The sequence below is a fragment of the Zea mays genome, chromosome 1 (genome assembly GCF_902167145.1).
Source record: "Zea mays cultivar B73 chromosome 1, Zm-B73-REFERENCE-NAM-5.0, whole genome shotgun sequence".
NCBI classification, from domain to species: domain Eukaryota; kingdom Viridiplantae; phylum Streptophyta; class Magnoliopsida; order Poales; family Poaceae; genus Zea; species Zea mays.
Window position 1 is genome coordinate 38,844,994 of NC_050096.1, and position 16,119 is coordinate 38,861,112.

Genomic DNA, 16,119 nt, shown 5'->3' on the forward strand with positions numbered 1-16,119 from the left:
GGTGCTTAGGAATGCTTAGAGAATGCTTGTTGTGCTCCTCCATGTGCCTAGGGGTCCCTTTTATAGCCCCAAGGCAGCTAGGAGCCATTAAGAGCATTCCAGGAAGGCAATTCTTGCCTTCAGTCGCCTGGTGCACCGGACAGTCCGGTGCACCACCGGACACTGTCCGGTGCGGATTTCTTTCCTATTTTGGCGCAGCCGACCGTTGGCGATTTGGAGCCGTTGGCGCACCGGACACTGTCCGGTGCACACCGGACAGTCCGGTGCCCCCTTCAGACCGTTGGCCCGGCCACGCGTCACGCGCGGATTACGCGGCCGACCGTTGGCCCGGCCGACCGTTGGCTCACCAGACAGTCCGGTGCACCACCGGACAGTCCGGTGATTTATAGCCGTACGCCGTTGATCGCTTCCCGAGAGCGACAACTTCGTCTGTGAATGGCTCACCGGACAATCCAGTGCACCACCGGACAGTCCGGTGATTTATAGCCGTACACCACCGTCGAAGTCCTGAGGCAGCCATTTCACCAGAGCCAGCCCGGCGCACCGGACACTGTCCGGTGCACCACCGGACAGTCTGGTGCACCCAGACCGAGCAGAGTCTTGGCTGCTCGAGCCAAGACTTATCCAATTGTATTTTCTCTGATTCTAGCACTTAGACAAATATGTTAGTACACAAAAACCAATGTACTAAGTCTAGAATCATACCTTTGTATTGATTTGCACTTTGTCCACCATTTGGCATAGTTTAACACTTAAGCACTTGTGTTGGACACTAAATCACCAAAATACTTAGAAATGGCCCAAGGGCACATTTCCCTTTCAGGAGGTCATGACCAGCGAGAAGTCCGCTACAAGCCACGGGAAGGCTCCATCAAGGGAGTCCGGCTCCAAAGGAAAGGGAGAATCACCCTCCCACAACAAGTCGCATCAGAGTGGCGACAAGAAAAAGAAGATGAAGAAGGTGGTCTACTACGAGACCGATTCTTCGTCGCCATCCACCTCCGGCTCCGACGCGTCGTCCGTCACTTCTAAGCGCCATGAGCGCAAGAAGTTTAGTAAGATCCCCTTACGCTATCCTCGCATTTCCAAACACACTCCTTTACTTTCCGTCCCCTAGGCAAACCACCGGTTTTTGACGGTGAAGATTATTGTATGTGGAGTGATAAAATGAGGCACCATCTAACCTCACTCCACGCTAGCATTTGGGACATTGTTGAGTTTGGTGCGTAGGAACCATCCGTGGGGGATGAAGGCTATGACTCGAACGAGGTAGCCCAAATCCGGCACTTCAACTCCCAAGCCACTACTATACTCCTAGCCTCTCTAAGTCGAGAGGAGTATAATAAGGTGCAAGGATTGAAAAGTGCCAAAGAGATTTGGGACGTGCTCAAGACTGCGCAAGAAGGAGACGAGGTGACCAAGATCACCAAGAGGGAAACAATCGAGGGGGAGCTCGGTCGCTTCATGCTCAACCAAGGGGAGGAGCCACAGGCTATGTACAACCGGCTCAAGACCTTGGTGAATCAAGTGCGCAACCTCGGGAGCACAAAATGGGATGACCATGAAATGGTCAAGGTTATTCTAAGATCACTCGTTTTTCTTAATCCCACACAAGTTCAATTAATTCGTGGTGATCCTAGATACAAGCTAATGTCTCCCGAGGAGGTTATAGGAAAACTTGTGAGCTTTGAATTGATGATCAAAGGCTCCAAGAAGGTCATCGAGCAAGGCGCCTCCTCCGTACCCGAGGTACAACCTGTCACATTCAAGGCGACGGAGGAGAAGAAAGAAGAATCTACATCAAGTAGACTTCCCATCGACGCCTCCAAGCTCGACAACGAGGAGATGGCGCTCATCATCAAGAGCTTCCACCAAATTCTCAAGCAAAGGAGGGGGAAAGACTACAAGTCCCGCTCCAAGAAAGTTTGCTACAAGTGTGGTAAGCCCGGTCACTTTATAGCAAAATGTCCTATTTCTAGTGACAGTGGCAGGGCGACGACAAGAAGGGAAGGAGGAAGGAAAAGAAGAAGTACTACAAGAAGAAGGGCGGCGATGTCCACGTGTGTCGGGAATGGGACTCCGATGAGAGCTCCTCCGACTCCTCCGACGACGAGGACGCCGCCAACATCGCCATCTACAAAGGCTTCCTCTTCCCCAACGTCGGCCACAAGTGTCTCATGGCAAAGGACGACAAGAAGAAGAAGGTAAAATCTAGATCCTCCACTAAGTATGCAACTTCTAGTGATGAGGATAATTCTAGTGATGATGAGGATAACTTGCTCACTCTTTTTGCCAACCTAAACATGCAACAAAAAGAAAAATTGAATGAATTGATTAGTGCTATTCATGAGAAGGATGAACTCTTCGATAGCCAAGAGGACTTCCTTATTAAAGAAAATAAGAAGCATGTTAAGGTTAAAAATGCTTATGCTCTAGAGGTAGAAAAATGTGAAAAATTGACTAGTGAGCTAAGCACTTGCCATGACACTCTCTCTAACCTTAGAAATGAAAACGCCAAATTAATTGCTAAGGTTGAGAAATCAAATGTTTGTGATGATTCAATTGTTAGTCTTAGAAATGATAATGCCAATTTGATTGCTAAGATTGACAAGTTGAATGAATCTCTCTCTAGCCTTAAAATTGAGAATGAAAAATTAATTGCTAAGGCTAAAGATTTAAATGTTTGCAATGTTTCCATTTCCAATCTTAGAAATAAAAATGCTATTCTACATGCTAAGATTGATGAATTAAATGCTTGCAAACCATCTACATCTAGTGTTGATCATGTTACTATTTGTACTAGATGTAGAGATATTAATGTTGATGCTATTCATGATCACCTTGCTATGATTAAACAACAAAATGATCATATAGCTAAACTAGATGCTAAAATTGTCGAGCATGAACTAGAAAATGAGAAATTTAAATTTGCTCGTAGCATGCTTTATAGTGGGAGACGCCCTCGCATCAAGGATGGCATTGGCTTCTGAAAGGGAAATAGGGTCAAACCTTTTCCATATGAATTTTGGTGGTTGAATTGCCCAACACAAATAATTGGACTAACTAGTTTGCTCTAGAGTATATGTTCTACAGGTGCCAAAGGTTCAACTCAAAGCCAATACAAAGATTAAAAAGGGTTCAAAAAGAAAGGAGCAATGGAAACCGAAGTGCTCCCTGGTCTGGCGCACCGGACTGTCTGGTGCACCACCGGACAGTGTCCGGTGCACCAGGGAGGATCGACCTCAAACTCTTCAGCTTCAGGTTTCTCAGGCGCAGCTCCGCTATAATTCACCGGACTGTCCGGTGGTCCACCAGACTGTCCGGTGTGCCAGCGGAGCAACAACTATCTGTGCGCAACGGTCGACTCTGCAAAGTGAACAGTACAAATCAGATGTCAGAGCAGACGGTCAGAGGGGCACCGGACTGTCCGGTGCCGCATGAGGACAAAGCCTCCAATGGTCGACCAGCTCCAAGCCCTAACGAGAGGATGACGTGGTGGCACACCGGACACTGTCCGGTGGCGCACCGGACTGTCCGGTGCGCCCATCGCCAGCAGACTTCTCCAACGGCTACATTTTGGATGGTGGCTATAAATACCATGCCAACCGGCCACTTCAAGGATGGGGAGCCCAAGCAACATTCCAAGTCATCTAGTTGACATACTCAAGCCCTCCCAACCACCTCTATTCATTGATCCATCCTATACACAAGATTTAGACCACTACAATCAACACAAGTGCCACAAAAGAGAAAGTGAGCAAGAAAGAGCTACTCATTTGAGTCTAGCACTAGTGCCTTGTGAGATTCATTGAGAGATAGTGTGTGCTACATCTTTGTGTTCATTTGCGCGTGGAGTTTTGACTCCCATTGAACTTCCTCCAAAGTTTTGGAGGCTTGTAAAGCTAGCAAGAGACACCAAAGGGTGTGGTGATCCTTGTGGGGTCTTAAGTGATCCTTGAGAAGAAGAAGAGCTCGCCGGTCTTTGGTGATCGGTGGAGAGAGAGGGAAAGGGTTGAAAGAGACCCGTCCTTAGTGGACTCCTCAACGGGGACTAGGCCTTCGAGGGCCGAACCTCGGTAAAACAAATCACCCGTATCTCGTGTGCTTATTGCTTGTGGTTTGTTTGTTTTCCCTCACTCTAAGTTTTCTTGCACTATTCTTTGCTATTATCATTTAGTGTTGCTTCAAGTTGCATTCTCATTTAGTAGAGCAACACCTTGCAAGAAAGAACTTGTGTTATTGCTCTTCTTATCTAAGCCCCCTTGCTTTATTCTCATAGACTTGTTAGTACTCTTGAGTTATCAATTCCGCATTATTTGAAAGCAATACTCTTTTCAAGCAAGGACTTAGTTTTTTTATATACTCCGATAATTATATATCTTGTTCTAACCACTAATCAAGGGATCTAGTTGGTGGATAAAGTTTTAATTTTCAGGTTTCGCCTATTCACCCCCCTTCTAGGCGACTTTCAATTGGTATCAGAGCTAGGCACTTCATATTGAGTCTAACAACTCGAAGTGATGGCTCAAAGAAGATCCCAAAAGAACAAGAAGAACAAGGAGGTAACTCTTGAGATATTACTTCCCGATTGCTCTAATTATGATTCATGGTCAACTAGGGTGATAAATGCTTTTAGGACCATAGATCCTCAATTAGAACAAATGGTAGACAAGAGTATCATTCCTTCTAACTATGCTAGGGAAATGCCTCCGAAGAAGATTTAAGATGTATACACTTAAACTATCTAGCTTATGACATCTTAAGTAAATCCCTTAGCAAAGAAGATTATCATGCCTTCATAATAAAATATGACAAACCTATTTGTGATGTGCATGATATTTGGACTAGAATTAAAAACAAATTTGATGAGTCCAAATATGATAGTTCATTTTGTGCTTCTACTTCCTTTGGTCCTTGTGATACTAACCCTTGCAAGGAAGAAGAAGAAAATGACCGATGGAGACCAAACGATGAATCCACCTATCCAAGAGGTTTGTCTTCCCATTTCGATTCCTACATATGTTGTATGGCTAATGAAAATGATAGCGGAAGAACAAATGAGGATGAGGAGGAAGAAAGAAGCTTCATGCAACTCTACGCTCGCCTAAGTCAAGAAGATAAGGCAGTCATGCTCAAACTTCTAGAAAGAGCGAGAGAGCAAAGCGAAGCTCGTCAAAGGCTAGAAAATGTTCTCTCCATGAAAATGTTACACTTTGACGAGTTGACTAAAGAACATGAGGAGCTAAAGTGCTCTCATGTTGATTTGGTCCAAAGGTATGAAACTATTTCAATTGAGCAAGATAACTCTTTACATTGTATCGCTCAATTGGTAAATAGGAATGCCTTACTTAAGGACCAAGTAGAAAAGCTAAAATTTGAAAATCTAGCTTTTCAAGAAAAACATGATATGCTTCTATGTTCTCATGAAAATCTTATAGATGAACATATCATGTTAAACATTGCTCATGAGGTTGTGATAGAAAACTTAAAATCCCAACATCCTCACTCATGCACATGTATTCAAATTGAAACTATATTACCATGTGCTAATGCTTGTTGTCCGTCGACAAGAAAACATTCCTTTGAGCTAGAATTTGCAGGAACAAAAGATGATACCTATGAAAAGCTCAAAGAAGAAAATGAGAGGCTAAAAATGAGCTTGACACAACTAAAAGGGAAGTGCATTGCTCAACCTTCTCAAGATAACCGTGATCACATGGTGAAGAAGCTTGAGACGGGAAAAACCGTGGCATGCACTAAATCCCTTGAATAAAATGTCAAGGACTTGAGGATTGCCAAGAGGAAGGAACAAAAGACAAAAATCAACGCCTCCTCCAAAAGCCTCAACCACGCCTCCATAAAAGGTAACATCCAAGGTAATAATCAAGCCGCACTTCACACTAGGAGAAGTAAGAAGTGTAGTGAATGCTTTGAAAAGGGACACTCGATTAGGTCATGTCCCTACATTAAAAATGACTTGATTATTAATAAGGATGATAAACTTTGTTTTAAATGCTCAAGGAAGGGACACTTAATTAAGTCTTGTCCCTATTTGAAACAAAAGGCATTGTGTTAGAAAAGAAAATATTTACTAACCATGTAGCAAGCAAGAAACAAGGAACGAAGAAATCTTCAAGACTTGAAGATCGCCTTTGCTACATATGCCGAAAGAAGGGACATCAATGCAAAGATTGTCCCATTGGAAACTATCCCACTCCTAGCCTGTCAATTAATTCCTATGTAACTAGGCAACCCAAAATTGCAACTTGTGCTAGAAAGGTAATGAGTTTACCTAGTGCTAACACAAAGGACATTTGGGTTCCTAGATCTTTGTTGACTAACCTTGATGGACCCATCAAGCGATGGGTACCAAAATATGCTTGACAAGCTTTGCAGGAGAAGGAGATGATATGAAGCTTTGGGTGCTTGAGAAGAGTCAATTCAATTTTTGTTAACTCAAGCTATCAATCTTCAATGATCTATGTCCATGATTGCCCCAAAGTTATTTTTCAAATTACTATGTCTTAAACTCATATCATCTCGGGGAAAGTATTGATGTTGTAGGAAATAAAGAATTATCCTGTGCGGAAACAACAAGGCCTACAACGTGGAGGAAAGCCAAAGGATGGTAACATCTATGTTTTTAAGTGCAAGTATCTTAAATTGCTATTTCTCATGTGTCTTGTGTAGTCACATAGAAAAAAAAAGTACTTCAAATATCTTTAAAATATGTCACCATTCTTTGAAGAAATTCCTCTCATATGGTAGATTGCATACTCATCTCTTCTATGCTATGGCAATCTACATGCTTTAAATTGTTGCAAGTTTCTCATGGCATGTTTTTCACTAATTATCTTATTATTACCATGATATAGAGAGATATTCCATGTTCTTAAAAGAATGAGGTGTCATGTAAGGAATTCAAATCCTTAGGACACTTATAAAAGGAAAATTCTCTCTATAACTAGAATAGTGAGACTAATGCTTTTATCCAAGTAACCCATGTAGTCTCACTAGTAGAGAATAAGTTTCTCTTTGGGAAGTGCGCAATCTAACATAAAAATAAAAATCAATCCAATGACTTATGTTGTTGTGATTCTTGCTTATATTGGATATGATTCTTCTACATTCATCGCTCTCCTCAATTGAATTAGATTTGTTCCCATTATCTTAAGGAATTAACTTTGCTTGGTTTATAAGTTAAAACTAAGCATATATCATGGAATAATCTAGTTCATATTATAAAGTTTCCATGCTTTAGTAATCCACTTTTCATTCTTTATCTAAATGATTACAAAAAGGGAAACTTGTGCTTGTGTTACTAACCATGTATCTCTTGAGCTTACTTATGGAAATCTCAAAAGAGAAAGTACATGTCCAAAGTCCCAAGCCTCTAGGTTTGCTCTTCATCTTAAGGAAGAAAGGTAAAAGCAAAGGTATGGGAACTATTTTTCCCATCAATAGATTCTTTATTGGACTTAATTTTTGCTAGGTGTGCATTCAATCTCGTTCTCATAAATGCATTAGTCCATTAGAATCTATTTCATGCCTTTGCTATACATATTCTCATATTGATTTACTTCTAAGTAATGATTAATAAATTCAATATGAAGAAGTAAATTTCATATGATTGATCAAAATGCTTAAAGGGTGCATATTCCTCTTTCCTAATGATGTGCACTAACATTAAGGATTTTACTTCATGTCTGTGTGACTCATGGATGATGAATTGTTTTTATTTCCTATCTAAAAGAATCATCCTTCATCATATACTCCCTTGTGCTACTAACATCTCTCTTGAGTATTTTCAATAAGTTTGGAAGGAAAAATAGATAACTGCAAAGGAAGGACTCTCAAATGCAAGAGGAGGACATCAAGAACAACACCACCTACTTGGATAAATAAGATCTACAAAACAATCAATGGTGTGGTTGTGAGTATTCTAAATCCTTTTCATTATGAGAATATCAGGCATAAGTTGTTTATTGCAAATCTTATAAGCCTTGATCAAGATGTATAATGCTTCTCCCTACACGTCTCTAAAAATGAATGCATCTATTCATCTCATTCAAATTCTTGATGCATATCTTTAGGGGGAGTCTATTTCTATATCTTGATGATGTTGAGACTAACACTTTATCTTAGTACTCTCATTTAGTCTCAACTATGAGAATAAGTTTCTCATGAAGTATGCTACTACATATCAATCCAACTTGTTAAAATAATGTCGCTTTTATCAAGGATTGTTGCTCTCATTGCTAAAGTAGCATATTAAGTGGATTCTCCTATTATTATTTAATGCATATGTTGTTCTTTTGATCACACCCATTATTTGTTTGATCATTGAATAACTTCAATTAACACTCATGTTTCTTAGTGCCTTATATACTATTAATCGATATCTATCTTGATGTGCACTATGTTAAAAGGAGAATTCATGATACATTTATGCAATTGGTGATCCACTTAATATATTCTAACAATGACTTGGAGAAGGATCACTAGTTGTAGAACTCTCTCTTGTGCAAAATATTTCCATATACTGTCTTGAGTATAGGTCTTAAGCAGCTAAGACTGAGAGCAAAGCACAATGAAGAGAGCGTCTCTATGTGAAGGTACAAAAGGGTAAAACTACTTCATCTCATTTGTACATGTACCTAAATCTCCCTTTTATATACTTTCTTTGCATATCTTGTATAAAAGGAAGAGAAAGCATGTCCATGCATTATCCCTGCTTCATACCTAGTTTAACTTCTCAAATATTTCATTACTGATCTTATGCATCTTTGTTAAAGATGGGTGAAGTGTTTTTATTGTCAAAGAGCTTAAAGCTTAGCCTTGTAACGAGGATAAGCTGCCTTTGTTCCAAAGGTGGATGGTCCTTAAGCCTCTTTGAAATCCTTAAGGGAAATGCTTAAGTTGTTTATAACATGCTTTCATCAGTGCATAAACTGTCATGAGCGTCACACTTATACTATGACACAATGCACTTCACATTCTGTATGATATAGCTATGTTCTCATTAACCTAATTATGTGCAATTGGCTTTCAAGGCCAAAATATGTATTACGGCGACGGAGGCGACGGCGACGGCAGCAGTGATGGCGGTGGAGGCAATGGCGACGGCGGCGGCAAGGGTGGCAACGGCGACGGCGAAGACGGCAGCATGGGTGGCAGCAGGGGCAGCAGCAAGGGCAGCAACAAGGCCAGGCTAAATGCCACTGGTTTTAATTATTAGTATAGATTAGTAGTAGTATAATGACATAATGTAGTAGTAGTTAGTAGTATAGAGTAGTGAAGTATAGTGTAGTAGTAGGGAGGTCATCGACTCATAATGAGTTGATTTGTAAGTTCGGTAGTACTTCCCGTATAATGAAGAATGATTTCAATTCCTCTCGTGCGTATCATTCCGCCTTCTTGCTGATTGTCGTTTGTGTTGATGCCTACTGCAGAGGCTGTTTCTGAACGTAATGCTTGAGTAGCAACTTAGAATCGTTGAGCCGTGCTTCAGATCGCCTTCTTCACGATGCCAGCGCTTTAGTAGTGGTGGCCGAGTGATTATCAGCGATGTTGGGGCTTTTTAGAGGTGATAGCCGAGCGATAACGGGCCACGTCGGTGTTTTAGAAATAACGACCGAGCGGTTACTGGTGACGTCGGCGTTTTAGAGGTAACAGCCGAGTGATAACGGACCACGTCGGCCACTTTGAAAGTAGTGGCCGAGTCAAGTTAAATAACGCCAACGTTTTTAGAAACAACAACTGAGTCAATTTGGGCCGCGTTGGCCGTTTTGGAGATAACGGCCGAGTGATGACATGGCACGCCAGCATTTTAGAAATAACGACTGGGTGATGACATGGCACGCCAGCGTTTTAGAAATAACGGCTGGGTGATGACTGGGCACTTTTTAGAAATGACATCTGGCCTGGGGAAATCCCTTATGTACTGCACTGTCGCACGCCTCCACGCTCCGTGCCTAGTTTCTGCTTTTTTGCATCCAGGCTTTCTCTGCTTTCCTGCAATATCGCTTCCGCTCCGTTCGCTAGCAAGGTTTGAGATGGCGCCCAAGCGGAAAGCTTCGAGTTCGTCTGTCGCAATCATTCCTCCCATTGATCCCAACAGTCAGTTTCCTTTCGTAGGTAACTATATGTCTGTTGTCTCTAAATCCGACCTACTTCATCTCGTTTCCATCGGGGTTCTTCCTCCGAAGGAGCTCTGTTCGTGGCGGATCTGCCGTGGGGTCACTGTTCCGATAGAAGACACTCACGAATCCGTCATTTATGTTCCTTTTCTTATCCACAGACTTGCTCTACCCATTTCTCCTTTCTTCTGCGGTCTCCTTGATTTCTATCGCTTGAATCTGACCCATCTGAATCCCAATTCTATTCTGCAAGTTTCTGTTTTTGTCCATTTATGCGAAGCCTTTCTTGGTGTTTTGCCCCCACTTTGGCCTTTGGAAGTATCTGTACCGCTGTCGGCCTGGGATGGCCGGGGGGCAGCACCAGCTGGTGGGGGGCGCGAGCTTGGAGATGCGCCGCGGAAGGAAGTCTGATTACCTTGACATCCCACTCAAGGACAGCATCAAGAGATGGCGCCTGGAATGGTTCATCATGGAGAATCATGGGAATTCCCTCCCCCCACGGTCAGGAAGACAGGCGGATGTTCGCACTCCGAGCTGGACCGAATCCCCCACAGACCAGGAGGTGGCTGAGGCAAGGGCTCTATTAGCAGAAGTTGGATTGTTGAAAGAAAGGGGTTTGACTGCAGAAGCTGTGGTCATTGACTTTTTTTCAAGAACATTCAGCCATTGAAAGACAGAGCATATCCGGCCTATCTGTACCGAGGCTTGGCTGATTCAACCCGGGTGACCAACAGAAGAATTCCTACTGTGGACTTGGTGAACCGGCTCGAGATGATACTCAGAGGCAAGGTGTCGAACATCGACACTCCTGTTGCATACTCGGCCTGGAATTTGCCTCCCTCCCAGGCCTTTATCAGTTTCGTGTCAAATCCTCCTGCTGATGATAGCGGTTTGGGCCTTAGAGTACGACCCTCTCTCGAAGAAGAAGTTAGTGCTTTGGTTGCCTCACTCGGAGAGATTCCTGACGACGAGAGGCAGGTTCATTCTGAGGTGCCTTTGAATCCAAGTGACGCGGAGATAAGTGCCATGCTGGATATGTTAGCTGAAGATTCTTCTGATGCAGTCCCTACTGAAACACTGGCGGTAGCGCCCATCCCAGATGATAGCGAAGCTTTAGATATTCAGAAGTCTGACAACGTTCGTCCGAAGCGTTCTCGCCGAGCCAATCAGCCTGCTTCTCCTGCTGACGGGAAGAAACAGAAGAAGAGACATCTTCATCAAGTGTCTAGTTTTGATCAGGATGTTGGTCCTTCCGTTCCTGCTGCTGAAGAAGTGACAGTGCCTGCATTTGCTGAAACTAATCCCGATGGGTGTAGCCTGCCTGCTATTAACCCCAATGGGTGTGACCTAGACGACGTGGACCCCAATGGGTGTAACCTGGATGACGCTGAACCCAATGTGTGTACTGTCCGCGTTGTCGATGATGGTGAGGAGGAGGAGGATGAAATCCCTCTAACTCGGAAGAACAGCCGACGCTACATTGCCAGTGGCGAAAGCAGTGGTGTTCCTTCTCCAGCCCTGTCTGCTCTTGTTGATTTACAAGAAGTGTCTCTGGCCAACTTTGATCAGGCTCTTGAGGATATGGTTCCAGAAGATCTATTGTCAGAGCCGGCAGATGGTGGCGCGATGGATGTTTATGCTGATGTGCTTGATGCCGGGTTGGGGTCATCCCGGGCAGCGTCTCGCGCCTCATCAACCTTGGAGCGCGGTCTTGAGGGTCAGGAAGTTGGTCTGGATTGCACTGCTCCCATGGAAGTGACTGAAGGACCTTCAGCCTTAGAGGTGGCTGCTGCAGAGAACTCGACCCTCAAGGATGGTGCTGGCGCTTACCCAGCCCCCGAGGGTGTTGCCGGGAATGATCCGACTCCGATGGGTAGCGCAAGCGATAACCCAGCCCCCGAGGGTGTTCGAGTTGGTTCTCCCTCTAACACTTCCATGGATGTTCATGTGGGATCTTCTCCTCTGCACTCTGATTGTATAGCAGCAGTACGAGTTTCGTGTCAAGAGGTCGTTTTAGAGGTCAACGTTCCCAATGACAGAGTTCTGACTTCTGCTGGTGACACTGACTTGGTTCCCAATGATGCATTGCGGGTTGTTCCAGTTCGTGGCCCTTCAGTAAGCCATCGGTTGATTTCCCACGACTTAGGGGTTCCCTCATTCTTCTCTATCCTCCAGGTATCTTGGTTTCTTCTGCCCTGACTTTTACTTCAGGTAGACTATCGTTATTATGCTCATCTGTTTTTATCGTCAGGCATTGGTGGATGAAATGGCTAGCCGGTTGAAATCACAGGGGACCTCTGTCCTAGAAGGGGCTTTGTCCCTAATGCATTGGAATCCAGTGTTACTTCAGTGGTGAATATCTGACTTGGAGATGGCAAATGCTGGTTAGTGCCCTTTTTGCCTTCATTGGCTATTTGAGTAATCTGCCTTATAGCTAAACACTCTTGCTTGACTGTTTCCTGATAGACATGGCCCGACAGTACTCTGATCTTGAAGAAAAACATACTCAAGGTCAGCCTGAACTGGCCCGACAGTGCTCTGATCTTGAATAAAAGTATTCCCAGGGTCAGGCTGAACTGGTCTGGGTCTCTGCTTCTCTGAATGATGCTAACACGCTGAACTCTGCTTTCCATGCTCAGCTCGACTCTGAAAAGGTGACATGGGAATCTTGGCTTTGTTTATTGTGTTCTTATTGCTTGCTCGACGTTTGGAGAAACTGATCCTTGTCTGCAGGAGGAAAAACATGCCCTTGCCACTTCTCGTGACAATCTGGAAAAGCTATACCGTGATGCCAGCAACTCGTTGACTATCTTGGAGAGGAGTCATCGTTTTACCATGGAGGACTTGGATAACCATCGCTACAAGCTGCAAGAGTCTCTGGATGATATGATTCGCCTCAGGCAATTGGTATCGAACAAGGATACTGTCATCAAGGATCTGCGTGCTTCCAAAAAGTCAATAGCCCGGGAGCTAGAGGCCGCTCGGTTGGCTGTCAAGGCCGCTGAAGATACTTCTGCTACTCTGAAGGCCCAGCGTGACAAGGCCATGGACAAAGCCGTTCGCGCGGGGCGAATTCTGATGAGGAGACCTAGCGTGGTTGTTCCCGACGACATAGTGGCGAATGTGAATGCCGCTCCTGATTCTTCGAGTCGCCCTTCCTCGTCGGTCGCTCCTGAGAAAAACATTTCCAGATAGAAAACACTGAATGCTTTGAGTACCTGGTTAGTGTGCTTGGATGTTTTGTTGGAAAACACTTTTCGGTACCGAATACTGTTATTGTTTTCCTGTTGTTAGAGTTCAACGGTATCTACAATTGTAGAAGAAAGTGCCTCATGATGGTTTTGAATTTTTTTCGTAGGGCATAGAAATCGCCCTGGGATGAATAGTTGCGAATGTGTCGAATGTGCCGCGCCAATTTAAGTCGTTGCCAGCTTAAATCGACCGTTCCGCTGTCAGGGGTATAGTGATCACCGGCCTGAACCAATTGCTCCGTTGGCAGGGTATAGTGGTCACCCTTAGGTAAGCGTGAGCATGTCGCACCATCTTAAGTCATCACCGACTTAAGCCAATTGCTCCGTTAGTAGGGTATAGTGGTCACCCCAAGTTAAGTAAGCATGAGCATGTTGCACCGCCTTAAGTCATCGCCGACTTAAGCCAATTGCTCCGTTAGTAGGGTATAGTGGTCACCCCGAGTTAAGTAAGCGTGAGCATGTTGCACCGTCTTAAGTCATCGTCGACTTAAGCCGATTGCTCCGTTAGTAGGGTATAGTGGTCACCCCGAGTTAAGTAAGCGTGAGCATGTTGCACCGTCTTAAGTCATCGCCGACTTAAGCCGATTGCTCCGTTAGTAGGGTATAGTGGTCACCCCGAGTTAAGTAAGCGTGAGCATGTTGCACCGTCTTAAGTCGTCGCCGACTTAAGCCGATTGCTCCGTTAGTAGGGTATAGTAGTCACCCTGATTTGAGCAAGAACGCAAAACGAAGAATTCATGAAGCCTCTTTATTAATGATGCGTTTCCCGGTTTACAGAATACATTGCTGCCCCAATAGCTTTTGAAATGTAGCTAAGGATAAAACTTCCTCAGATGTTCTATGTTCCATGAGTTCCCGACTTCTGTGCCATCCATCTGTGTGAGTCGATATGATCCAGGCCGAGTGACTTCAGCTACTATGAATGGTCCTTCCCATAGAGGTGACAATTTGTGCCGCTCCTCCCCCGTTAGAATTCGGCGGAGGATGAGATCTCCCACTGCAAAGGATCGACGTCGTATGGCCTTATCGTGATAGCGCCTCAGAGTTTGTTGATACCGTGTTGATTGAATCACCGTGTTTAGTCGTTCTTCTTCGAGTACATCGACATCCTCCAGCCTAGTAGCCTCAGCTTCTGCTATGTTTTCAAAGATCAACCTTGGTGCTCCAAACTTGAGATCGGCAGGTAGCACTGCCTCCGAACCATAGACCATAAAGAAAGGAGTGTTTCCATGCAGGGCTCGACTAGGTTGAGTTCTCAGGCTCCAAACGACGTATGGCAATTCCTTGATCCACTTTCCTGCGAACTTTTCATTTTTGTCGAAAACTTTCTTTCTAAGCGCCTCCAAAATCATCCCATTGGCTCTTTCTACCTGCCCGTTGGCTCTCGGGTGTGCCACGGAGGCATACTTGATCTGAATGCCCTTTTGCTCGCAGAAGTCGAAGAACTCTGAGCTTGTGAAGTTGGATCCCAGGTCAGTTATGATGTTGTTCGGTATTCCAAACCTGAATATTATGTCTTGTATGAATTCCACTGCCTTAGCTGAAGTTAAGGAAGCAATGGGTTTGAATTCTATCCACTTAGTGAACTTGTCAATAGCAACCAGTACATGAGTGTATCCTCCTTGAGCTTTTTTGAAAGGTCCGATCATATCCAATCCCCAGCATGCAAATTGCCATGTTATAGGTATGGTTTGTAGTTGCTGTGCCGGTAGATGCTGTTGTTTCGACAAGTATTGGCAGGCTTCGCACCTCTGAACTAACTTGGCTGCGTCACTTTTTGCTGTTGGCCAGTAAAAACCCGACCTGAAGACCTTCCCAACCATGGTCCTGGATGCTGCATGCACTCCACATTGCCCAGCATGGACCTCATCTAGAAGTTGCTTTCCAGTATCTAAAAGAATACACTTCATGAGGACTCCTGACGCGCCCCTTCTGTATATTGTGTCCCCAATGAGCGTATAATGAGCTGACTGCCTTGCGATACGCTCGGCTGTATTTTTGTCATCTGGCTCCTCTTCATTCCTTATATATCTGATGATCGGCTCTCTCCAGTCATCAGGATTTGATTCTGGTTGGCTCAGAGTATTGCATTCTTCTATCCGATCTGTTGAAATGCTCGGGTGCGGCACTTCTTGGACAAAGACTCCAGGCGAGACCTGAGCCCGACTGGACCCTAGCTTAGACAATGCATCTGCTGCTGTGTTGCGGTCTCTGTCCACATGATGAAACTCCAATCCTTCAAATTTATCTTCTAGTTTCTGGACAGCGGTGCAATATTTTCCCATGGAATCATTCGAGCAATCCCATTCTTTGTTTATCTGACTTATGACCACCAGGGAGTCTCCATACACCATTAGTCTCTTGATGCCCAGCGATACGGCAATGTTCAACCCGTGAATCAGAGCTTCGTACTCGGCTGCGTTGTTAGAGGCTGGAAATAGCAACTGAAGGGCATATCTGAGGTGTTCGCCTCTAGGTGTAGTAAAGAGGATCCCTGCGCCTGCTCCCTGCAGCTTTAACGAGCCATCAAAATACATTCGCCATACGTCTGCAGTTTCTGGGTTATCTGGTACTTGTTGTTCGGTCCACTCCGATACAAAATCAACCAGTGCTTGAGTTTTTATGGCAGTGCGAGGTCGAAATTCAATGTCATGAGATCCCAGCTCACAGGCCCACTTGGCTATTCTCCCGATGGCTTCTTTGTTGTGAAGAATATCTCCTATTGGAAA

At 44.4% G+C, this 16,119-nt stretch overlaps 1 pseudogene; it reads left to right on the top strand.

Annotated features, from left to right (window-relative positions):
• Positions 1 to 12,393: 12,393 nt before the first annotated feature.
• Positions 12,394 to 13,334, top strand: LOC109943607 (uncharacterized; annotated as a pseudogene).
• The last annotated feature ends 2,785 nt before the right edge of the window (positions 13,335 to 16,119 follow it).